The sequence below is a fragment of the Megascapheus bottae genome, chromosome 8, assembly GCF_031878675.1.
Source record: "Megascapheus bottae isolate mThoBot1 chromosome 8, mThoBot2.hap1, whole genome shotgun sequence".
NCBI lineage: Eukaryota > Metazoa > Chordata > Mammalia > Rodentia > Geomyidae > Megascapheus > Megascapheus bottae.
In genome coordinates this window covers 37,622,047-37,647,022 of record NC_143516.1, presented here as the reverse complement: position 1 = coordinate 37,647,022, position 24,976 = coordinate 37,622,047, and the positions used below count along the sequence as shown (strand labels likewise).

Below are 24,976 nucleotides of genomic sequence, written 5' to 3'. Positions count from 1 at the left end.
GCCATCGTGTTAATTAATAATGATGTGTACTGTTTGTTCTGCACAGTGCTTGACATGTAGTGAACACTTTATGGAGGTTGTAAATTTAAGTCATTAATTAAGAATGTAAGACGGGGTCTTGTCTCACTGCTGCCCAGAGTGTGTATGGGAGGGGTGTCTCAAACTCCTCAGATGACCTCAGCCTTTTAAGTAGCTGGGAATAATAGACACAAACCACCATGCTGGACTCTCTATGTGTTTGAACAAATGAAACCCCTTAACCATGAGAAGAATTTATTTCAGTTCAATAAGTTTTCTCTGAATGTTTTATATGAAGTAGGCAAAACATATGCACATAGTAATACAGATTATAGGGCATGGTGCATTCCAATGTCTAGTTAATTACTAAAAATCAAAAAGGGCTTTTATTTGCAATTTCATTAAGAAGGTATTAGAGCAGACTGCATTAAACAATTGACTGTGCAGAATTGGCAGTAATAATACCAAAGTTTGAGGGTTGTAGGTTAATTAGTATAGCTGGACAGAAAATGAATTAATCAAATTTGAGAGCTGAAAGAATGTTCCAATAATTTATGTTCAAACACACTTCAAATATATCAGCAGGTAACAGGAACTTTAGTTGCTGAGCGTTCCAAAACACTAGGATACCAGTGGATTTTATGGCTCATAGTAATGTTTTGGAGAAACACAACTTAATGAAATGGTTGGACCATTTGGTTCTATTCCCATAAAATACACTAAAATTCAAAACATTACCTTTGTAAAAGAAAAGATACAGTTTAATAGATAATAGGAATTTTATTTGGTTGCATTTATTAGTGAATAGTAATATTTTATTAGTAAATATGGATGGATATTTCTCTATTATTATTGCTGTTTTTTTTCAACTGACCTATGTGGAGACAAGGGAAAATATTAAGAATTAAATAGTAATGTATTATACTTCTGTACAGATGATCACAAAATATCTTCTACTTATTTTATTTTAAAAATAATTTTATTGCTCTCATTAAAGTGTTGTACATATAAGGGGTTACCATTTCATAAGTCAGGTAATGAGTGTATTTCTTTTATTGAAAATGTCATCCCTTTCTTCACTTTCCCTTAGTATCCCCCTTCCATCATTTTCCACATAGTGTATATTGAATACAGAAGAAATGTTTGTTTTGGCTCACAGTTTTGGAGGTTTTAGTTTATGTCTGATAGGCCCTAGTATTTTTGGGCTTATGGTTGGATAGCATATTATGGTGGGGAGTGAGTGGTAAGGTAAACTCTTTACTGATGTTTGACAGAGGGAAAAACCATGGTCCTATGATCTCCTTTGAGGGCAAGTCTCCACCAACCTAAGACTTTCTAATAGGCCCTGTCTCCCAGTGGTGCCAAGGCAAGGAACCAAGCTTTTACTTATGGACCTCTCGGGGACAGTCTAGATCTAAACTATATTATCTGCTCACCTCAGCTACATATAAATCAAATATACAGTGAAGTTTTCTCTCTTCTTTTTTTCTTATTTCTGTTTTGTTTACTACAGCTTTTCATTATTTTGGTTAGGGACACATTTTAACATCAACAGTTACTGTTTTTTATGAGTAAGCACAGGATTTGTACTTTACTTAAACCTCTTCTTGTCCTGTGGCATGTCTTGGTAAATTAGGACATATGATGTGCATCACACATGTAATTACATTCAAATCCCAATAAAATCCAAAAAGATCTCAATGACAAAATAGCAAGTGAAAATATAAAATTGAGATGTTCTAATGTGATATTATTTACATTTCCTTGAAATGTTAGGTAAAACAATTCTGCCATATTTTATAGATTCTTCAAAGATTATCAATGCTAGAATGTGCTGTTATGTTATATATACTGAGAAAGTGGCAGGACCACTAATTAAACTGATAAAGTGTGCTTTGTCATGGATTATGGACATGCATCCTCATGTTTTAGATGCTATAATGTGAAGCAGTTACATCTTAAAATTTAGCCAACAGGCAGATATATTCCTTAGACATAGTTAAAAGAATATAAATTGCTAGGTACTGGTGGCTCACTCCTGTAATCCTAGATACTCAGGAGTCTGTTATCTGAAGGTCCCAGTTCACAGCCAGCCAGGACAAGAAAGTCTGTGAGACTCTCATTTCCAATTAACTACCACAAAACTGGAAATGGCACTGTGGCTCAAAGTGGGAGAACACTATCCTTGAACAAAAAGAACTCAGGGACAGTGCCCAGGCTCTGAGTTCAAATCCTATGACCTACCAAAAAAAGTATAGAAATATGTTCTTCCAGATTTTTTTTTACTATATTCAGCATACCGCAATGTTCCCCCCCCCCCCTTTTTCAATGTGACAGTCCTGCACCAAAGCTCAGGGTACTGTTCCTGAGGGTTTTTTTTACTCAAGGCTAATGCTCTGCCACAACTCCACATCTGGATTTTTTTTTTTTGATAGTTAATTGGAGATTTCCCTGGCTTGCTTTGAATTCTGATTCTCACACCTCAGCTTCCTAGTTAGGAAGGCCTGGCTTACATTTCCATTTTTATGTTTCATGTAATAGCTTAGATAAAACAAGGACAAAGTTTAATAATAAAGATGGCACAGAATGTTATAGAATCCTAGTATTATCACTTGTTGTTAATAAGGAGTAAGAAATGTTTACTATTCTTTCTTTGAAGCCAATCTCTTCTTTTACTTTTTCTTAGGTAGATCTTTGGTGTTTAGAGAAGGTCAGGTCACAGAGTATTATACAAGTGGAAAAACACACAATATCTTGCAGGGATTGAACTCAGGCCCTTTGGCAAATTAGGCAAGCACTCTACCACTAGGCCAAACTCCTGGCCCAATAATAACTTTTTAATACTAACTTTTTAAAGGAGTGTTTCATGTAGGCTAGGCTGGCCTTGAATGCTCCATCTTTTGGCCTGTACTTCCTGAGTGCTTGTATTTGAGCCATCATGTCCAGTACAACTCCTATCTTTACCCCTTTACTAAAACATACAAAGGCCTGCAGTTTTGTCTTCCTATCACCAGATGAAAGAACTATAATCCAGTGTTTGCCTTTAAACAAAGGGGATTCAAGAGGAAGTAGTGCTTGACTTATCACACTATTTATAGGGACCTCTAACCTTCTACACTCATGAAAAAGAATATGTTCTCATAATATAATTTTAAGTATTATACTTAGAAGTTTAATAGTCTTTGTTGTTATATTGAGATGAATTTGGTAAGATCTACTTAAAAATGTCAAAGAAGGCTAGGAGTGGTGGTGTATTCCTATAATTCCAGCAACTCAGGAGGTAGAGATCAAGAGGATTATGGTTTGACATTTGCTGAACAAAGACTTTAGTGAGACACTATTTCAAAGAACAAATTGTCATGGTGGTAGATGTCCATAAAGCCAGCTTTGTGCAAGGTAGGAGGATTGTGAACCAAGGAGGATTGTTTGCTCTGGGCAAACAGCTGGAGACCCTATCTAAAAAAAATAAAGTAAAAACGGCCGCAAGTGTGCCTTCATGGCAGAATGATTGTTTAGCAAATATAAGGTCCTGAGTTGAAAACCCAGAAAAAAAGCCAATACAACTCTGTATCTTGATCTAGATTTTGTTAATATCTAATATCTTGCTTAATGATTTTTTTTCCAATCCTGGGGCTTGAACTCAGTGCCTGGGCACTGTCCTTGGACATTCTCAAGGCTAGCACTCTACCACTTGAGCCACTGTACCACTTCCAGTTTTTTTCTGTGTATGTGGACCCGAGGAATTGAACCTAGGACTTTGTGCATGCTAGGTAAGCACTCTACTACTAGGCCACTCCCGGTCCCTGATTAATGATTTTTTTTGGTCAGTTGTGGGACTTCAGGCCTGGGCGTTGTTCTTGTGCTCTTCAGCTCAAAGCTACCACCCTACTTGAGCCACAGCACCACTTCTGGTTTTCTGGTAGTTGATTGGAGATAAGAGTCTCAAGGATTTTAGTATCCAGTTTGGCTTTGAATTGTGATCCTCAAATCTCAGCCTCCTGAGTAGCTAGGATTACAAGTGTGAGCCACCAGCGCCTGGCTCTGATTAATGATTTTTTTTTTTTATCAGTTGTGGGACTTGAACTCTGGCCCTGGGCGTTGTCCTTGCGCTCTTCGGCTAAAAAGCTACCACACTACTCCTTGAGCCACAGCGCCACTTCTGATTTTGTGGTGATTAATTGGAGATAAGAGTCTCATGGATGTTAGGGCACAGGTTGGCTTTGAACTGCGATCCTCAGATCTCAGCCTCCTGAGTAGCTAGTATTACAGGTGCGAGCCACCATGCCTGGCTTGATTAATGATTATTTTTTCCAGTCCTGGGGCCTGTACTCAGGGCCTGAGCTCTGTCTTTGGGCTTTCCTCATGCTAGCACTCTACCACTTGAGCCATACTTCCAGCTTTTCTGAGGAATTGAACCGGGGTCTTTGTGCATGATTAATGACTTTTGAGAAAGAAGAAGTTTCTGGGAGTTTGGCCTAGTAGTAGAGTGCTTGCATGCATGAAGACCCAGGTTTGATTCCTTAGTACTAAATAGAAAAAGCCGGAAGTGGTGCTGTGGCTCAAGTGTTAGATCTCTAGCCTTGAGGAAAGCCCAAGGACAGTGCTCAGGCCCCGAGTTCAAGCCCCAGGCTGGCAAAGAAAGAGAGAGAGAAAAAAAGAAAGTTATCAGAATGAAGATGGTCCTTTTTTCATTACTATCAAAAAATAAAGCTCTGGAGTCCATTTAAGTTCCCCTCAATACAGCACCTGTTAAATACTGTCCATGGACTTACGGGCTGTGTGGTAACTGCAAATGATAATGATTGCTCGATAGCATGACAAGGCCTCATAGTGAAAGAGCAGAATGTGCCACTTGAATAAAATTATAACTGCAAATCTGTGACTGAAAAAGAAGGGCATAGTGAAAATAGTTATACTGGGACAGAGGAATTTTGAGTGAGTTTCTCTCCTCACACAATTTCATACATATGTATATATGCATATATACATATATATACACACATATATATTTAATTTTTTGGATATCCAGATTTTTTTATTATTAAGTAGTTGTATAAAGAGATTACAATTCTGTAAGTCAGGTTATAGTACAATGCTTCTTAGCTAGTGTCACCCCTTCCATCCTTTTCCCCCATTGCCCCCTCCTGTCCATACCTTGAAATTACATAGTTCATATTTTACATAATGTACATTTTGTAAAATTTAAATTTCTCCATAAAAAAGAGACATTTGGTAGGTTGAGGAAACTAGAGACTGATAATAGCCCTTGTGAGGTTAAAACTACAGCATTTTAAACCCAGGATTGCTTAATTTAAGGATATACAGATTGACTAATTTTGTCCTTTAGAGAGTTAGCTTAGCAAAACTGAATTGCAGTTGAAATATTAAAGAGGATTGGTAAAAGAAGTGGGAGGATCAAAGGCAATGTGACTGGCTATTATTTTGCATTACCAAATAAACCAAGTTTTTGAACTGTGTCTACTTAGTCAATATTTGGGCATTTGCTTCGAAGCTATTTGTTTGCAATAATGCCATTAACTTCCTCAACAGAGCCAAAATCTGACCTTGAGATGGTAGAGTCTTTTTTTTTTTTTTGCCAGTCCTGGGCTTGAGCTCAGGGCCTGAGCACTGTCCTTGGACTTTCTCAAGGCTAGTGCTCTACCACTTGAGCCTCAGCACCACTTCCAGCTTTTTTCTATGTATGTGGTACCGAGGAATTGAACCCGGGTCTTCATGCATGCTAGGCAAGCACTTTAACCACTAGGCCAAACTCCTGGCCCCGAGATGGTAGAGTCTTAACTGACGTTATCATTTACTTCAAAACTGAATTCTGAAGATATGAAGGAGGGCACTTCTTTTCTTTATAATTGTTTTTGATTTTGACTTTACCACTAATTTATTACTGTCAAAATGTAGAATTCTACACTTAACATAGAATTACCATCTTGCCATAAGTAGATGTCAGCTGGTGATAAGTGGAGAGAGATCAGGAAAAAGCAAGTAAACAAGTCACAGGGACTCATCAGTGACTCATCAGTGACCTGACTCTTAGGACTCCAAATCCAGATTTTCATTCCTCCCTCCCTCTTTCCTCCTCTCTTGTAGGGCAGTATTGGGGTTTGAACTCCAAGCTTGCTAAACAGACATTCTACCACTTGAGCCATTTCTTTTTCTTTTCTTTTCTATGTTTCTCCTCCCCTCATCTTTTTTGTGGGTCATGGGACTTGAACTCTGGGCCTGGGCGCTGTCCCTGAACTCTTCAGCTCAAGGCTACCTCCCCACCCCTGGGACTTGGTGCTGTCCCTGAGTGCTTCAACTCAAGGCTACCACTCTATTCCTGATCCTGAGCCACCACTCCACTTCCCATTTTCTAGTGATAAATTGGAGATAAGAGTCTCAGGTTCTTTAGTTCCCCAGGCTGACTTTGAATCATGATCCTCAGATCTCAGCCTTCTGAGTAGCTGGATTACAGGTGTGAGCCACCTTTACTTGAGCTATTTGTTTATTTTTTTTTTTTTTTGTGGGTTATGGAGCTTGAATTTGGCCTGGGTGTGGTCCCTGTGGTCCCACTTCCCATTTTCTAGAGGTTCATTGGAGATAAGAGTCTCAGGTCCTTTTTTGCCTTGGCTGGCTTTGAACCTTGATCTTCAGATCATAGCCTCCTGAGTAGCTAGGATTACAGGCGTGAGCCATTTCTCATAGCCCTTTCATAGGGTATTTGTTTATAGACTTTTGTCCCCCTGATTACATACATATGTGTGTGCCACCATACTTACCTTCTTTGTTGGTCTTGATAACTTTTTGCCTACACTGGCCTTGGTTTATGCTATTCTCAGCAAGGATTACAGGCATAGCTACTGAGTTCCTTTCTGCTGTAGTGGCAGAAAAGAGGGAAGGAAAAGAATAGAGCTCAATTATTTTCACTTCACTACAGGCTGCCGCCACCGCCGCCGCCGCCTCCTCCTCTTCCTCCTCCTCCTCCTCCTCCTCCTCCTCCTCCTCCTCCTCTTCCTCCTCCTCCTCTTCCTCCTCCTCCTCCTCCTCCTCCTCCTCCTCTTCTTTAAAGAATAGGATTTCAGGATGGTGTCATTTTATCATTTAAGTTATAAAGTTTTTTTTTTCTTTTTGCCAGTCTTGGGCTTGAGCTCAGGGTCTGAGCACTGTCCTTGGACTTTCTCAAGGCTAGAGCTCTAACACCTGAGCCTCAGCAGCACTTCCTGCTTTTTGCTATGTATATGGTACCAAGGAATCGAACCCTGATCTTCATGCGTGCTAGGCAAGCACTCTACCACTAGGCCAAACTCCCAGCCGTTTTTTGTTTTTTGTTTCCAGTCCCCAGGCTTGAACTGAGGGCCTGAGTAGCCTTTAAAAAGCTCAAGGCTACCACTTGAACCACAGAACCACTTCTGACCTTTTCTGTGTTTATGATACTATGGAATAGAATCCAGGGCTTCCTGCATGCTAGGCAAGCACTCTCCCAGTAGCCCACACTCTTGACCCTATAAAGAGGGTTTTTTTTTCCCCAAGACTGTCAAACAGGGCCCCATGCCAGTGCTCATTCCTATAATCCTAGCTACTTAGGAGGCTGAGACCTGAAGATCACAGTTCACAGCCAGCCTGAACAGGGAAGTCTGTAGGAGTCTCATCTCCAATTGACCACCTAAAACTGTAAGGGCACTGTGGCTTCAAGTGCCTTGAGTACAAAAGCTCAGGGATTATATCCCCAGGCCATGAGTTGAAGCTTCAAGACTGCCCCTCCCTCCCCAAAAAAGAAAAAGACTATTGGAAAAAATAGGTGAGAGGAACAGGCAGTCCCCAAAGAAGAAATGTAATAAATGCAAGAGAATATTCAATGTAGTTAACCATTATAACCATAATAAATGCCTGTTTGAAGGTAAAAACATTTACATCTTGGTTTTGTTAACAAGACTGATGGCTTCATAAACTTCTTGTTGACAATATACCCTAATTTTGTAAATATAATTAAAGTAAGAAGAAAATGTACAAATCATAAGAAACTTAGTATAAATGGTCAGCAACACAGTGTAGCCTGGTTAGCAAACTTCATGAAAGGTATGGTATTTTTAAGGTTCTTTTTTCTTTACTCACTCTACTTTCTCTTTTCTTATTTTTGACCATATTGGGATTTTTTTGTTATATAAATTAACCCATCTATTGTAGGCTAGGCATATCTCAGATGGTAGAGCTTCCACTGGTCTTTTAATTCCTTCAGTCTTCTACTAGCAGACTTGACTGTGACAGCAGAAGAGGTGTTGTAGGTTCAGGCTCCACCATCCACTGTTTTCATGTAGGAACCACAGTGCCAGATGCCCACAGCTTGCCTCTTCATCTTGGTCTTGCCCCAGAAGGAGTAGGTATGCTTGGCATCATTGCTGATTTCAGTTTTTTTCATATATTTTTTATTGTAATTAATAGAAGGGTTACATGATATTTGCCAGATAGATGGTACATTAATTCCCATACATTGATACCCTTTCACATGTCTTGGTCCCCATTTCCCTCCCCCCTGATTTCAATTTTTTTCACCATCTTCCGGAGTGAGGCATCATAGTGGGTGCTGTATTTACCAACAGTGCCGACCTTTGTGGTGCATTTGACCATATTGCTGCGACTCAGGTCCAGGCCCAGGGTAATACTGGAGTTTGAACTCAAGCCTTCATTCTTGTTGGGTGCTCTACCACTTGAGCCATACTCATAGCCCTCATTCACTTTACTTTTACTTAGTACCTAAGCAGTGAATGGTCTCAGGAATATGCTAACAGTGGATCACTGGGAAGGAAGTGGGAAGAATCTTGTTGAGAACAGATATAAGCAACAAATTTTGTTTTGTTTTGTTTTCAGAACACTCAACTTTGAGTAAGAAAATTTCCTTACTCCTATTTGGAGGATACAGCAGGGTCCCTAATAAGATAAAAATGGCATAAGAATAATAAAGGCAGGAGGACCAAAAGTATTCATAGTCATTTGAGGGAGTCATGTGCAGTTTAGTGAAGTCAAGATTTGGAGACTGACTGGTTATCTGTGCTTGGCCACAACTGTGGTTTGGATCTCAAGTATCACCATATGTCCATGTGGTCAAGCTTTACTCCCCAGGGAAGCACTATTGGGAGGTAGGGACTAGATGGTGGGGCCTAGAGAATTTGGTGCATGTCCTTGAAGAGGCTTATGGGACACTAGCTTCTGCTCCCTTTTTTGTTTTCTGGTAACTTTTTCTTTGAAATTCCTTCAATGGTATGCTGCCTCACCCCAGGCCCAAAAGCAAGAGTATTAGTTATCTCCAATATCATGAGATGAAATAAACTTTTTCTCTTTATACATAGTTTACAAGATTGGGGTATAGTAACAGGACTGATGAACATAGCAACCACACAGCTCATCTTCTGAGTAGAACATATTACCCTCTTAAGTGCTAAACTATCAGTTTAATAAGAAGTTTTTGTTTTATGTGCTAGGGTCTTGCCTGGGGCCTTGTGCATGCTAAGAAACAACTATGCCATTTAGTTACACCTACAACCTAGAAAAGCGGTTTTGAAATGAATATTGTTGACAAAAAAAAAGATTCTAATGGTAGAAAATTTGCTTTTCAAGTGTGAGGACTGTTACTATCACATAGAAAGACAAAAATAAGTCCCCTCACATTATAAAGTAAGTAAGAAAATAAGTAAGAAAATAGTTAATGGTCTCTCTCTCTTTCTCTCTCTCAACATATATATATATATATATATATATATATATATATATAGTTTGTTTGTTTGTTTGTTTGTTTGTGTTTCCAGTCCTGGGGCTTGTACTCAGAGTTTGAGTACTGTCTTTGGGCTTTCTCAAGGCTAGTACCCTATCACTTGAGCCACAGGACCACTTCTGGTTTTTCTATGTATGTGGTACTAAGGATTTGAACCCGGATGTTTGTTAATGCTAAGCAAGCACTAGGCCAAACTCCTGGCCTGTTGATTATATTTTTTTAGAAAAGAGCCCAGTCTGATCATATGGAAACATCTCATTCTTCTCAACCCTGTATAACAAAATCTGACAAATTTCTCTAAGGAGCCTTACAGTAAATATTTAGTGGGATGTATCTGTTTGGAAATTACTTAGCTTTACTGTTGTAGATCATAAATGAGCAATTACAACATGTAGACAAAGGGCCATGACTGTGTTTTGATAAAATGTTGTTTGACACTGGCATTCAAATCTTATATAGTTTGTGAAATAGGTTCTCACTGTGTAGCCCAGGATGGTCTCACATTTCTAGGCTCAGGTGATCCTACTGTCTCATCCTTTCTTCTACTGCAACTGTAGGTATGTACCACTATGCCTGACCTCCTTTTTGATTTATCCTTTTGGTTTTTTCCCATTATTTAAAAATGTTCCTATAAATGTCATATGTATATTTTACATGTAAATCATGGTCATCTAATAGTCTCTGTGAGTGTGTATATGTATATGTATGTTGGTATTAAGACTTGAAGTCAGGGTGTGGACACTATCCCTTAGCTTTTTTACTAAAGCCTATTGCTCTACTACTTGAACCACAGCTCTACCTCTAGCTTTTTGCTGGCTATTTGGAGATAAGAGTCTCATGGACTGGCTTCAAATAGTATCTTTTGGATCTCAGTGCCCTAAAAAGCTAGGATTACAGGCATGAGCTATTGGCATTGGGTAATATATTTAAGCTTAAAAACTTGATCACAGTCAGACTTAACCTGTAGATTAGAATTTTGAGATTTAAACAGTGAAGAAGAACCTTGTAACATCACTGGTTTGCAAACTAGATCTCATGAGACTTCTGATCTTTGTTTTTTTTTTTTTTTTTTTGCCAGTCGTGGGCTTGAGCTCAGGGCCTGAGCCCTGGACTTTCTCAAGGCTAGAGCTCTACCACTTGAGCCTCAGCACCATTTCTGGCCTTTTTTTCTATGTATGTGGTACCGAGGAATCGAACCCAGGTCTTCGTGCATGCTAGGCAAGCACTCTACCACTAGGCCAAACTCCCGGCCCCTGATCTTTGTTTTTATTATTTTAAAAAATATTTAAAAATACTTCTACTAAGCCACATTTCTAGTCCCAATCTTTATTTTTATTATTATGAATCTCAACCATAATAATTAATATAAATTATATACCAGTTATATTAAAAGTCATGATTTTGCCTGTATCCATTTCCTTAAAGAGCAGAATCACTGATACTCAGTGTTTCTATATACTCTGTGTTTCTAACATCCTTTGTTTGTGTTTCATGAAGCCTTTTTTTCCATTTCTCCCTTTTTTGTGTGTGTAATACGTCCTTAGATTCTTGGAAAAATAATCAGACATTTTCCTAGGATTAGCTTATAATAATAGGCAAATACTCAGCATAAAAAATGTTCATATGGGGTCAGGAGTTTGGCCTGGTGGTAGAGTGCTTGCCTAGCATGCACAAAGACCCAGGTTTGATTACTTGGTACCACATACATAGCAAAAGGCAGATATGGTGCTGTAGCTCAAGTGGTAGAACTCTAGCCTTGAGAAATCCCAAGGACAGTGCTCAGGCCCTGAGTTCAAGCCCCAGGACTGATAAAAAAATGTTCATATGGATAGCTGGAGGTGAAAGTCCTCCATTAGTCATGAATACATTCTTGGGGCTATGGCAGGGGTTGCATGTAAGTGTGAGGGTTCAGGGAGGTGGCACCCTGGTAGAATCCTTTTTGTTGTGTCTTTGTGCTATAAAAGTTTTGCTTAGTTGAGTCACCATATGCTTGGAAACGCCTACTCTTCCTCCTTCCAACATTCCTGAGTGTGGCTTATATTTTTCTCGCTTGATGATTTGGAATACACTGTAGAAACACATTCTATAATTTCAGTGAGTCTGCATATGAGTTAAATGCTCTTGTGATTGTATTTAGAAGTAACATTATACAACATAATAAGAATGATAAAATTTTTGCTAATTGCTTTTACTATACCCTGTACAGTGCTGGAGATCTTTACAGTACAGTATATTGATTTGTTTCATAATGATACATAAACTCTCTTAATGTTCACACAAATTTGGGTGGAATCTGATGGTTGATAGATTTTTGGTTAGGTGAGTTATCATACAGAATGTACTATATTCTGGGTATATATATGTATATATTTATTCTGGTATGTATAGTATAGCCCTATTATATTCTATATCTATCTATCTATCTATCTATCTATCTATCTATCTATCTATCTATCTATCTATCTATATTCTTCCAGAACACCTTTACTATGCATGTGGTTTTTATTTGATTATGGAATATTAGAAATGATTTTTACTCAGAATTAAGTTCCTTTCCAATCTCTATACTTCTGCCTTCATGGTTTATGGTTTCTGACTTTGGGGACCCATGGGCTTTTTTTTTTTTTTTGCCAGTCCTGGGGCTTGAACTCAGGGCCTGAAGCACGCACCATCCTTGGGCTTTTCCTTAAGGCCAGCATTCTACCACTTGAGCCACAGCACCACTTCTGACTTTTTTCAGTGTGTGCAGTACTGAGGAATCCAACCCAGAGTGTTGTGCATGCTAGGCAAGCACTCTTCCACTGGGCCAAACTCCTGGCCCATCCATGGGCTTTTGCTCATGGCTTACTCTTGTCATTGCTGTCTATCTTTCCACCTTAAGGAAGCCCTTCAATTTTTATTCATTCTGCTCATTGACAGCCTTCAATATCTTGCCCTCATCGATCCAAACCTGGACCTGATTGCACAGTAGCATAGTCAAAGGAGGACCTATTTTTGGATTTTAAAGATTGAACCTGGAATAGTTTCCTTGTAAAGTACTTGCCTAGTATGCATTAGACCCTTGGTTCAATCCCCCACACCTCAAAACCAAACTAAACCAAGATGCAATCCAATATACTGACTATCAGTCCAAAAAGAATTCAGATTATGGCTGGACTGAGTAATGGATTTTCCTGAAAAGAGGAACTTCAGTTCTCTTTGGGTCCATTACTGAGAACTCCTTTTTTCCACAGTGGCCTGCTAGGGAGGAACTTTGGCCTTTAAAAAGCCCTGTACTATTTTAAGCCTTCCACTTCAGGTGCAGCTCATTATGTGCAGACCAGCACCTTTTTTAGGTAAGGGCTCTAGTTACTGGGTTCTTATCAAGTTCTTATCATTTTTTAGCTTAGCTCCTGCTTCCTGCTTCCCTAGAGAGAGCTGGTGGGTTCTGTTTCAGGTTGTGGCACACAGTTGGTTTCACCTTCAATTGCTATCCTTCATCCATCTTCTGGAAGAGAAATGCTGAGTATAGTCATTAATTACTCATATTGGTGTTTTATTTAGTATTAATTGTCATTGCTGAGAATCCTTGCATTTGGAGAATAAACATTGCCTTATCTGTTCACAGAATAATATATTTATGCTTATTTTACATGTTGCATATTAAGTTCCCTTCTGAAAAGGTATCAGAATGATCTTGGAGTCTAATGTGATGTGGATCTTATTACTCCTCATGTATATTTTTCTTCTCAGGGGCTTCTCTGACTCTAGCTGGTTTCTCTCCTTGGTCATCATCCTCTCAGGCTGATCTCAGCCTGGTTCTGCAACAACTTTGCCTTTTTTAAGTTTTATTTTTTCTCCTTACCAGCCTTGCTTTCCCTGTCAATACAATTCTCCCAGAAGCAACTGTGTCTGATAATCCTAAACACTGTATAGGAGTACAGAAAGGCTGTTTTCATGCTTGCAAAGATGTCTCTTCAAATTACTACTGTGTAAAAGAAACCTTTCCCTACCAACTGCTCATTGCTTACTGGATCAATTATTTATTTACTTGTAATTCATGTCCATGCTCAAGTATGAGTTAGGGTGGTTTTGAGACTGGACCCTTCTTCCCCAGAGTCTAATTTAATGAGGACTAAGCTACTGGCAGAGACTTGCTGTACCTCAGCAGTTTGGCTCGGTGTCAAAGCCTTTGAAATAGGAGGTGACGGTAACCTTTGTCTGATTCTGTTGTGTTCTACTAGACTAATAATCAATAGCAGCTCTACATTCTTATTAAGTTTTCAAGAGATTTTCTCCTGTCCCCTTTCTTCCTCTTTCTACCTCTTCATTCCTCTTTCTCTTTTTCTTTTTAAAGGTTTATTATTTTAATTATTTTTGTAGTACTGGGGTATGAACTGAGGACTTCGTTCTTGCTAGGCAAGCACTCTACCACTGAACATATCTTTAGCTCTGCCTTTTTATTTTTTCATTTTATTTATTTATTTACTTATTTTTGTACCTCATGGGGTTGAACTGGCCTGAGTACTCTCCCTAAGTTCTTCAGCTCAAGGCTAGTGCTCTACCACTTTTTTTTTTTTGCCAGTCCTGGGGCTTGAACTCAGGGCCTGAGCACTATCCTTGGGCTTCAAAGGTAGTCATACCTTAACCTCCGTACAACTACAACGGGAAGGTGAAATACAATTAGGAAAATATCTTTCTTTCCTTTTGATGTCTGGGCACTGTCTGTGAGCTTCTTTTTGCTTAAGACTAGCAGTCTACTACTTGAGCCACAGCTCCATTTCCCACGATTTTGTCAGTTACTTGGAGAAGAGTCTCATGGGCTTTTCTGCTTGGGCAGGTTTCAAACTGTGATCCTCGGATGTCAGCCTCCTAAGGCATGAGCCACTTGCTCCCAGGGAGAGATTTATTTTAGTACAGACGCCTTCTGTTTCTGTAACTAATGAGCATAGCTTATTAACCTTATAATTAGTGTTTATTATACATTACAGTTTCTCTGTTTATCTCTACAACTACTGGGAATGGTTTGAAGTACATGGTAATATGGGGCTGGGAGTGTGGCCTAGTGGTAGCGTGCTCACCTAGTATGCAGGAAGCCCTGGGTTTGATTCACCGGAACCAAATACACAGAAAAAGCTGGAAGTGGTGCTGTGACTCAAGTGGCACAGTGCTAGCCTTGAGCAAAAAGTATCTAATGACAGTGCCCAGGCCCTGAGTTCAAGCCCCAGGACTAGAAAAAAAAAAGAAATGGTAATATGTTTCAATAATGTATATGCATCTGGAGTAGTAATCATTTATCCTTGTTAGATTTCTAGAAAGTAAAGTGCATTCACAGTGGGATATTTTGATTTAGACTCATTGAAAGCTTAGCAAAATGCTGTTCCATATATGTCTCTACAAACTTCCCTTAACATCACATTATCTTTATTAAGTTTTTTTCTGGACATAGTTTCCTGGATATTTCTGTGATTAAATAATGTCTTATATTTACTTTTTTATTTTTTTAGTTATGGGGCTTAAACTCTGGGCTTGGGTGCTATCCTGGAGCTCTATAGTTTAAGGCTAGCGTTCTACCACTTTGAGCTACAGCACCACTTTTGGTTTTCTAGTGGTTAATTGGAGATGAGAGTCTTAATGGACTTTGATGTTTAGGGTTGCTTTGAACTGTGATCCTTAGATCTCAGCCTCCTGAATAGCTGGGATTACAGGTGTGAGCCATAAGCTCCTGGCTTTTTGTATTTACTTTTTATAGACTGGACTGGAATTCATTATGTGAGGCTGGCCTCTGCCTCTCAGTTCTTCTTAGACTCCTGAATGCTGGTGTTAGGGGCTTGTGTCACCCTATGTGGTTTTACTTTTATTCCTGAATATCAATAAAGGTTTATGCATATATTGAATATTTGAAGTTAAAATTGCTATCACTCGCTATATAAGAAAATGTAAAATCTGTAGTACTTTGTATATGCTGGTGTGCTTTAACATAATAACACGCTTAATTATGATTTGGCCAAAAGAACGATATTACAATCATTATTCTTACTGAGGAAACTGAGGATCAGATTGACTAAATCAAACAGGAGATATGTGGAAGACTTTGCAAACCCAGAACTTTGGACTCTGTGGGGGCTTTTCTATATGGGTTGCTGTTATATATAGATTTATATTACAAATTCTTAGAGAACACATAGTAGTGATAACTTGAGTCTGTAGTGGCTTTGTTCAGACACAGGCACATTTTATACTGTATGTATGTGATGCTTATCATAAATTATAATCACTAGCGCATTACTTTTAAATTTACTCTTGTGAGCCATTTAATAGGTCATTATTTTAGGGGGAATTAAGGTCCTAGATTAAGAGCTATTGGAAGTTTTGAAGAGTGTAAAAAACAGTGCTCCAGGCTTGGTAACATCTCACTGTTTTCACATGATGAATGAGGAACAAATGGCAACAACAGATGACTGTAAGCAGGGCCATCCCAATACTGCTTACCAGTGCTTTGAGGCCTTTGATTGTCAGTAGTTTTTCTAATTTTCATAGAAGCCAAAATGGGCAATGATAGCTCCAAATTTTCTTCTCATAACTAAGTTTATTTCCTTAGAAATTTGCTTTTTGCCTGTCGCGGTTGCCCATGCCTGTAACCCTAGCTATTCAGGACGCTGAGATCTGAGGTTCAAGGTTCAAAGCCAGCGTAGGCACAAAAGCACCTGAGACTCTTTATTTCCAATTAACCCCTAGAAAACAGAAACTGGGGCATGGCTTAAGGGTAGGGCAATATCCTTGAGCTGAGGAGCTCAGAGACAACACCCGGGCCCAGGAGTAGGGCAGTAGCCTTGAGCTGAAGAGCTTAGGAACAGCTCCCAGGCTGAGTTCAAGCCCCATGACTCCTACAAAAAAAAAAAAAAGAAGAAGAAATTTGTTTCAGTCTGTCATGTTAGCTATAATTATTCATCAATTAACATTATAAAAATATGTACAATTGTATACAGTGGTGCTTGTAGTTGGTATTTGTTGTGAAAGTGAAGTTGACTCAGAATGCTGGGGTTATAGATGTGTACCACTATTCCTGGCCTCATGGCTCTGTGTGTGTGTGTGTGTGTGTGTGTGTGTGTGTGTGTGTGTATGTGTGTGTATATGTGTGTATATGTGTGTGTGTGTATGTGTGTCTATGTGAGAGAGAGAAAGAGAGAGAGAGAGAGACAGACAGACAGAGACAGACAGACAGACAGACAGAGAAACAGAAAGAAACAGAGACCGAGACAATATGTGTGTCAGTCCTGGGGCTTGGACTCAGGGCATGTGCAATGCCTCTGAGCTTTTTTGCTCAAAGCTATCACTCTACTACTTCAAGCAACAGCCCTATATCTGGCATTTTTGGTGCTTAATTGGAGATTAAGCACATGTTTTTCATGGTTCTTTTTGAAAGCTGCTAGTACTTTGATGAGCTGCTTCTTTCTTACATTTCATACTTATCATGCACAGTTTCAGCTAAAAGATAGGGAAAAGAATATTAATTGATTTATGTTGAAATATGTCTAGGAGTGTCAGATTCATGCTGTTACTGACAGCTGTGCCAGAGATGCAGCATGAGATTAAGGAATTTTATTTCTCACAACATTCCTTTTTAACCTACTTAGATTCATCTTAGATAGTCTATTGCTATTTTAGGATTTTGTAATACATATACATAGCACAGTATACTTTCCAATTTGTTTATATATTTTCTCATAATAAACCTTTTAAGTGAGATGACATGGTTATTATTATATTATAGATACAGAAATATGATGGATGTATTATAGCATAGTGGCTAAGACTGTATATGTCATTACATTTTTATTATGAATTACATGTTTTTATATGAACCATACCACAATCCTAGCTTTATTAATTAGTATCTGAGTGACCTAACTGCAACTTAATCTCTCTCTTTTCCTGTGCTGAGTGTCAAAATTTAGGCCTTGCACATACTAAACAAGTTCTCTTTACTAAGTGTCATCCTCAGGCTAATACTTGGCTTTCTAGTCTTTAAATGATGAACTTATAAAATTATTGGGCAATGAAATTTGGTAATGAATATAATGTATTCAGAATGGTAAGAGTAATAGCCACCAAATAAATTTTAGGTAGTATTAGCACCTTTGGGGATATTAATCATTTTATTTATTCAACTCAACAAAAATTAAAAGCTCCTTCTATGCACTAGGCTTCATGAACACAGTGATGATTATGGTTCTTACTCTGATAGAATTACAGTTTAGTGGCAGAAATGATGATTGAATCTCTAAGAATCATGCAGTTGTAAGGGGAGGATTTTTGAGGAAAGTAAAATGAAACAATGTATGGAAGGATGTTGTTAATTGAGAAGCTATTTCACCAAAAGTGATTTTTTTGACAGTCCTGAAACTTGAACTCAGGGTCTGAGTTCAAGGACAGTGGTCCTTGGGCTTTCCTCAAGGCTAGAGCTCTACCACTTGAACCACAGCACCACTTCCGGATTCAGTGTATGAAGTACTGAGAAATCAAACCCAGAGCTTTCTGCAGGCTAGGCAAACACTCTGCCATTCCCGGCCCCACAAAAAGTGATCCAGGTGAAGCCTTAGCCACATGAAGATGTTGGGGAATAGTATCCCAGGAGGAAACGACAGGGTTTTGATGCCCTGTTTTATCAGTCATGTGCAGATGTGCAGAATGGAGACGTGAAAAAAACAAATGGTTTTGAGGAGGGCAGTGATGTGCCTGGATTATTTTGGCAGATCTGGCTTATTTTGGCAGATCTAGTGAAGGAAACAAAAGTATAGAAAATATGTCTAACATAATGTAGAGCTTCCTATGTGTGTTGCACATCATCAAGTCAATCATAGCTCAGTGTTCCTGCTTGCATTCTCCCGATAATGTAATATGATAATGCATATTTCTTGTGCCATGTAACACTGTTGCAAGGTTCTTGTTATCTGTAGATGAATCTGTTTTAACAGCATAAAGTGGAGAAAGGGTAATAGAGGGTTTTATTTTTTTATTCTTTTTTTTTTTTGTAATGTATAGAGGGGTCACAGTTACATTCACCAAACAGACTAGAGTATTTTTGTTGTTGTTGTTGTTTGGTTGTGAGACTTGAACTCTGGGCCTGAGCTTTGTCCCTGAGCTTTTCAGCTTTTCAGCTACTGCCCTACCCCTTGAGCCACAGTACCACTTACAGTTTTATGGTGGCTAATTAGAGATAAGAATTTCACAGACTTTTGTGCCTGGCCTGGCTTTGGACTGTGATCCTCAGATCTCAGCCTCCTGAGTAGCTAGGATTACAGGTGTGAGACACCGTGCACAGCAGGTATAAAGTTTTGTGCTACAGAATTGGGATTAGGCCAGGAGAAGTAAAAGAAAAATGTAAGATCCTTTTGTCCATGGAGATAAGGGGTGCTGTTGACAACATGGCTTTTTGAGATTATGTGGGTGAGCCAGCTTGGACTGAGCCAAGCCTCCCTGACTCATCCAGATGACTGTAGACAGAGCTATCCCAATACTGCTATCACTGCTCTGAGGCCTTTCATCTCAGAACAAGCTTATAATTCCTTAGAAATTTGTTTCTTTGTTTCATGCTGTCAGATTAGCTATTATTATTTATCAATTAACATAATAATAATATGTGTAATTGTAGTAGCAAATGAATATTGAGTTGTTTGCAAGGAACTAGTTCCAAGTTGTTTTACCTGTCATTTTACTCTTTTTCCATTTACCAATAAAGAAAATGAAGCAGAGATCTTGATTAATCTGCTTTTTTAAGCAGATTAATCCAGTGATACTGAGTTCAACCCACATGTAAGTGTACACTAGAAACTATGCTCCTAAATGCTTCTTTACAATTAGATGCTCAGTTTTTACATATTGGTTATTTAGTGGTCTGGTGAGAATGGGAAATAGTGCTCTTCCTACTGGAGAAGAAAGCCTTGCTGATTAAGTTGCATTTACTGGTTCAAGAAAAAAATGTACAAGTAAATTCATAGCACCCATACCAGAAACTATTCTGTTTGAAGAGATCCACCAATGTACCAGAAAGTAAACTGCAGTAAGAAATGCTGTTTATTGAGTAAAGAACTAACATCCCCATTTCTTCAAAGTAGGTGTGCTGTCTCTTGTAAAAAAGGGGCTTATCAGTGACTGATTGTGATTATTACTCTTTTTTGGGGGGGTCAGTTGTGGGTTTTTTTCGATTGTGGGTCTTGAATTCTGGGCCTGGGCGCTGTCCTTGAGCTCTTCAGCTGAATGTTACTGCCCTATTCCTTGAGCCACAACGCCACTTCTAGTTTTCTGGTGGATAATTGGGCATAAGAGTCTCAACATACCATTGTGCCTGGGCTGGCTTTGAAACACGATCCTCAGATCTCAGCCTCCTGAGTAGCTAGGATTACAGTGTGAGCCACTGCTATGAATATTACTCTTTTAGTGATTTTATTTATTTATTTATTGCCAGTCCTGGCTTGAACTCAGGACCTGAGCACTGCTTGGGCTTTCTCAAAGCTAGAGCTCTACCACTTGAGCCACAGCACCACTTTTGGCTTTTTCTGTTGTATATGGTACTAAGGAATCGAACCCAGGTCTTCATGCATCCTAGGAAAGCATTCCATTTCAGTTTTATTTTTAAACATTGTACTAAATTTGTAAGCCAAGAAAAAGCTTGACTCTTACCATTTGTTTTTCCACATTTACTTCTAGTCCTTTCATTTTTCTGCATATAACAAATACATTGAATGCCTACTCATTTTTTCCTTTAGTTTATTTTTAATAATAAGTTTTAGAGTTAGCTGTCTCCAATGAAAGAAAAATAACGGAATATGAAAAGGTTTTGGGGCATTAATAATTGATTGGGCAATACCCACCAGGCAGCTCATGTCAGTTTTGAAGTTGGCCTTGGAAGGAGCAGCTGTGTGTTTGGACCTTGGAAAGTTCATCTTTCCAGACTGTCTGTCAGGCTTCCAAGAAAACCAGAGAGCAAAATGGAAAAGTACAGTGATTTGGAACCATGTGAAACTAACAAGCTGCTTGAGTCCAGCATTACAGAAGAAGAAAAACAATCCTCACCTGATAGGGAACTTTAAAGAATAGGCAGTGCATTTAAGCTTATCAGAATTATCAGTATTTTGTTCTTTCCAATGGCTTCATGTTTAGTTGTTATTATTAAATCAGTTTCATCAGAGTGGCAGAATGAAGTTTTTAAAATTTTATTTATTTTTCTGCCATTCGTGGGGCTTGAATACAGGGTCTGGGCACTTCTTGGGCTTTCTCAAGGCTAGTGTTCTACCACTTGAGACACAGCACCACTTCCAGATTTTTCTGTGTATGTGGTACCAAGGAATCGAACCCAGGGTTTCGTGTGTGCTAAGCAATCACTCTACCATTAGGTCATACTTCTGGCCCCAGAACAAAGTTTTTGACAAGTATTATTTTTGTGATAAAATTTTGTGTTAAGATTTAAAATTTGTTTAACTTGAAGTTCATTTTAAGTTTTAATTTTCTTTTTTTTTTTTGCCAGTCATGGTCTTGAGCTCAGGGCCTGAGCACTGTCCTTGGACTTTCTCAAGGTTAGAGCTCTACCACTTGAGCCTCAGCACCACTTCAGGCTTTTTTTTCTATGTATGTGGTACTGAGGAATCGAACCCGGGTCTTCATGCATGCTAGGCAAGCACTTTAACCACTAGGCCAAACTCCCGGCCTTAAGTTTTAATTTTCTATAACTGTACCCTAGCCATGTGGCAGTCAAAGGCTTTGATGGTATAATTCCAGATTTCCTTAGGTTAGAATCCTGTTTTCAAGATTGTAATTGATAGCTTCCTTTATCCACATTGTCTTTTGTTCTTTTGGGCTTCTGAATATAACTGGAGATAATTTGAGTGAGAAGCAACCTGACCAAGCAGAAATCTTGTTAAACCTTTATGGTTTAACAATAGACAACTATTTTTTCATTTCTCCCTCATATACTGAGTAAAATTTAAAGTAATTCTTATGTATTTATTTTTGTGGTACTGGTGTTCAAACCCAGGGGCTCCTCATCATTGATTTAATTGATGTGATCTTCCACAACAAAACCTTGGAAACAAATTTTCTTTTCTCTCTTTCCCTCCCTCCTTCCCTCCCTCCCTTCATCCTTGTCTTCTTCCTTCCTTCCTTCCATCCTTCCTTCCTTCTTTCCTTCCTTCCTTTCTTTCGCAAGTCCTAGGAATTGAACTCAGTGCCTGAGCAGTGTCCTTGGGGTTTCTTAGGGCTAGAGCTCTAACACTTAAGCCATAGTAAGCCATTTCTAGCTTTTTTCTATGTATGTGGTACTGAGGAATTTGAACCCTTGTCTTCATGCATGCTAGGTCCTCTATCACTAGGCCAAACTCCCAGCGCTGGAAAAATAATTTTTATAACAAAAATGGTTTAAACCAATCACACTTCTCTAAGGGAGTCTACCTGGAGTTACAGAGTGGAATCCTTATGAGGTATTATCATGACATCAGGGTGCAATGGCTCACACCTGTAATCCTAGCTATGCAGGAGGCTTGAGATCTGAGGATCAAGGTTCAAAGTGTTCCTGGGGAAAATAGGACCTGAGACTCATCTCCAATTAGCCACTAGAAAACGAGAAGTGGTGCTGTGGCTCAAAGTGTAGGCCTTGAGCTGAAGAGCTCAGGGACAGCTGATTTCAAGCCCCAAGACCCCCCCCCACAAAGAATTTGTAAATTGGCTTGATAATATTTGTTCACTCCTTTCCCATCAGAACAAAATGTGAACCAAATATTAATGAGGGGAAATGTATTCTAAATGAGATGCCATAAGACTGCACTGTGAATTTGGAGAGAGGATATTCCTGTTAAACTTACATAATGGCCTTCTTTATGATGAAACTTGTTTATGTGGCCTTTGGAAGACAGCTGAGACAATCTCACTGGTTTTATCATCATTTCCCTTGGGTTTACATATAAAACTGCCCAGGGGCATCTTTCCCCAAGCTGTACTCTCTTCTTATCCCATCCTCCTTCCCTCCCTTCCTCTCCTTCCTTTCCTTCCCTCCTTCCTTCTCTCCCTCCCTCCCTCCTTCCCTCCTTCCTTCTCAAATGACCACATACTAGTTAAAAGTAGAGCCAGTACAGACAAGTTCCCTGAATACTCATACATTAAATATACCAAATTAATTTATTTATCAGTGACAGAGGAATAATCTAGGACTCATAAGTATAAGCAAATCATCCCATGAATAAGACAACTACAATAAGGGTTGTTGTACCCGAATCCCTAGAACCCCGAAAAGACCACCAGAGGCTACAGTCAAAGCTAAAAAGCAGGGGTCGTTTTATTTACGAGTCTAGACTCGGGCCTCCGTGTACCAGCAGCCAGCAACGCTGAAAAGGCCCTGAGCAAGAACTTTACACTGCTTTTATAGGAAAAGTACAATTACCTGATTGGCTATTTAACTCAAACCACTGGTCGAATCAGCTCAGGTGTCTAACCACTGAGCACCAAGCTGTTACCACCTGGGGTTCAAGTACATGGGCTCTAAACAAGGGGGGGAGGGGTCATTCCCAGAACATGGAACAATCTTGGCACAACATTCCCCCCTTTCCCATGATACTTTTAGAGCCAATCTTGGATCTATCTAGTTAAAATCACACAAGGGCCTAAGGGTCCAGCTAAAACAAAAAACAGGGTTATCAATCAAGGGGAAAAATTCCTTCACTTTGCTCCCTTTCCTGTTTTAACACCATTAGGTGGAAATGCACAACTATGAGTATTTACCCACACAAAGTCCCTATACAAATACTGCCCATAACTATTATTGATTTTGGCGGCATAACTTAATTTTTAAAGGGCTACTTTTGGTTCAATCAATCTTCCAAGCTGTTTAGGACAAGGGTTCTATGAAGTCTGGAAACGGATCCACTGGCTTGGCATGGGTGTAATGGATCCAAGAAGCTACTCCGTCTACTTTGAGGCCGGTGGGTGTTGTCAGGATGACCTGAAAGGGTCCTTTCCATCGTGGCTCCAGATTTTCTTGCCGGTGGCATTTCACGAGTACCCAGTCACCTGGTCTATAGCAATGAGGCACCAGAGGTGGTTCTGTCTTGTACAGGTCCCTCAGCTTGGGCCAGACTTCTTGGTGAGCCCTTTCTACAAAGGGCTTGGAGTGAAAACAAAAATTCAAAATCACCATCCTCTTCTTTTCTAACAAGATTTTCTTTAAGATTGGGTATTATAGGGGGAGGTCTACCAAACATTATTTCATAGGGGGTAAGTCCTAATTTAAAAGGGGAGTTTCGAACCCTGAACAGAGCATAGGGAAGAAGAGCTACCCAGTTTGCGCCAGTCTCCATGGTCAATTTGGTCAGGGTCTCTTTTAATGTTCTATTCATTCTCTCTACCTGTCCTGAACTTTGGGGTCTATAGGCCAATGTAATTTCCAATCTGCCCCAAGTATGGAAGCCAGTCCCTGACTTACCTTCGAGACAAATGCAGGTTCATTGTCCAAACCTATCATTACTGGAAAGCCATACCTGGGTAAAATGTCCTCAAGTATCTTCTTAGCCACTATCTCTGCAGTTTCCCTTTTAGTGGGGAAAGCCTTGACCCATCCTGAGAAGGTATCTACAAAAACTAACGAATACTTATATCCATACTTCCCTGGTTTTACTTCAGTAAGTCTACCTCCCAATAGGCTCCTGGCTTGTCCCCTTGCCGTCTTGCCCCTAAATTTTGCTTATTTCTCCCTACATTATTTAGCTGACATACTCTGCAACCTGAAATAATCTGATCAATTTTGACGGTTGCTTCCTTAATTCGTAGTCCAGTTTGTCTTAAGTCTTGCATCTTTCTGGCTCCCAGATGAGTGTTATGGTGAATTTTTCTGTAACACCTTCATCCCTAATTTTTCTGGGAGTACTATGTGACTCCTGGAATCTCTCCACCATCCATCAAGGAGCTGTACCATAGGTAGTTTCTCAATCCATTGCAAGTCTTCCTCCGTATACCCTGGGATCGGTGGTAAGACTCTGGATCCTGGGTCTGGGAGTTGGAGGGCTAGAGCTGGAGTTGAAGATAAGGCCACCTCCTGGGCAGTCTGGTCAGCCAGATGATTGCCCCTGGACACTAGATCTACAGGTTTCTGGTGTCCTGGGCAATGGACTATTGCCAGTTTCTTTGGTTCCCAAACAGCAGCCAGGAGTGCCAATATGTCCTCCTTATTTT

At 39.4% G+C, this 24,976-nt stretch overlaps 1 protein-coding gene and 1 pseudogene across 1 annotated transcript in view; one reads left to right on the top strand and one right to left on the bottom strand.

The window, feature by feature from the left end:
• Slc16a10 (solute carrier family 16 member 10) overlaps nt 1-24,976 on the top strand; it is a 123,636-nt gene that overhangs the window by 24,533 nt on the left and 74,127 nt on the right. The gene's annotated exons all lie outside the window — the stretch shown is intronic.
• Nucleotides 8,201-8,640, bottom strand: LOC150059804 (large ribosomal subunit protein eL43 pseudogene; annotated as a pseudogene).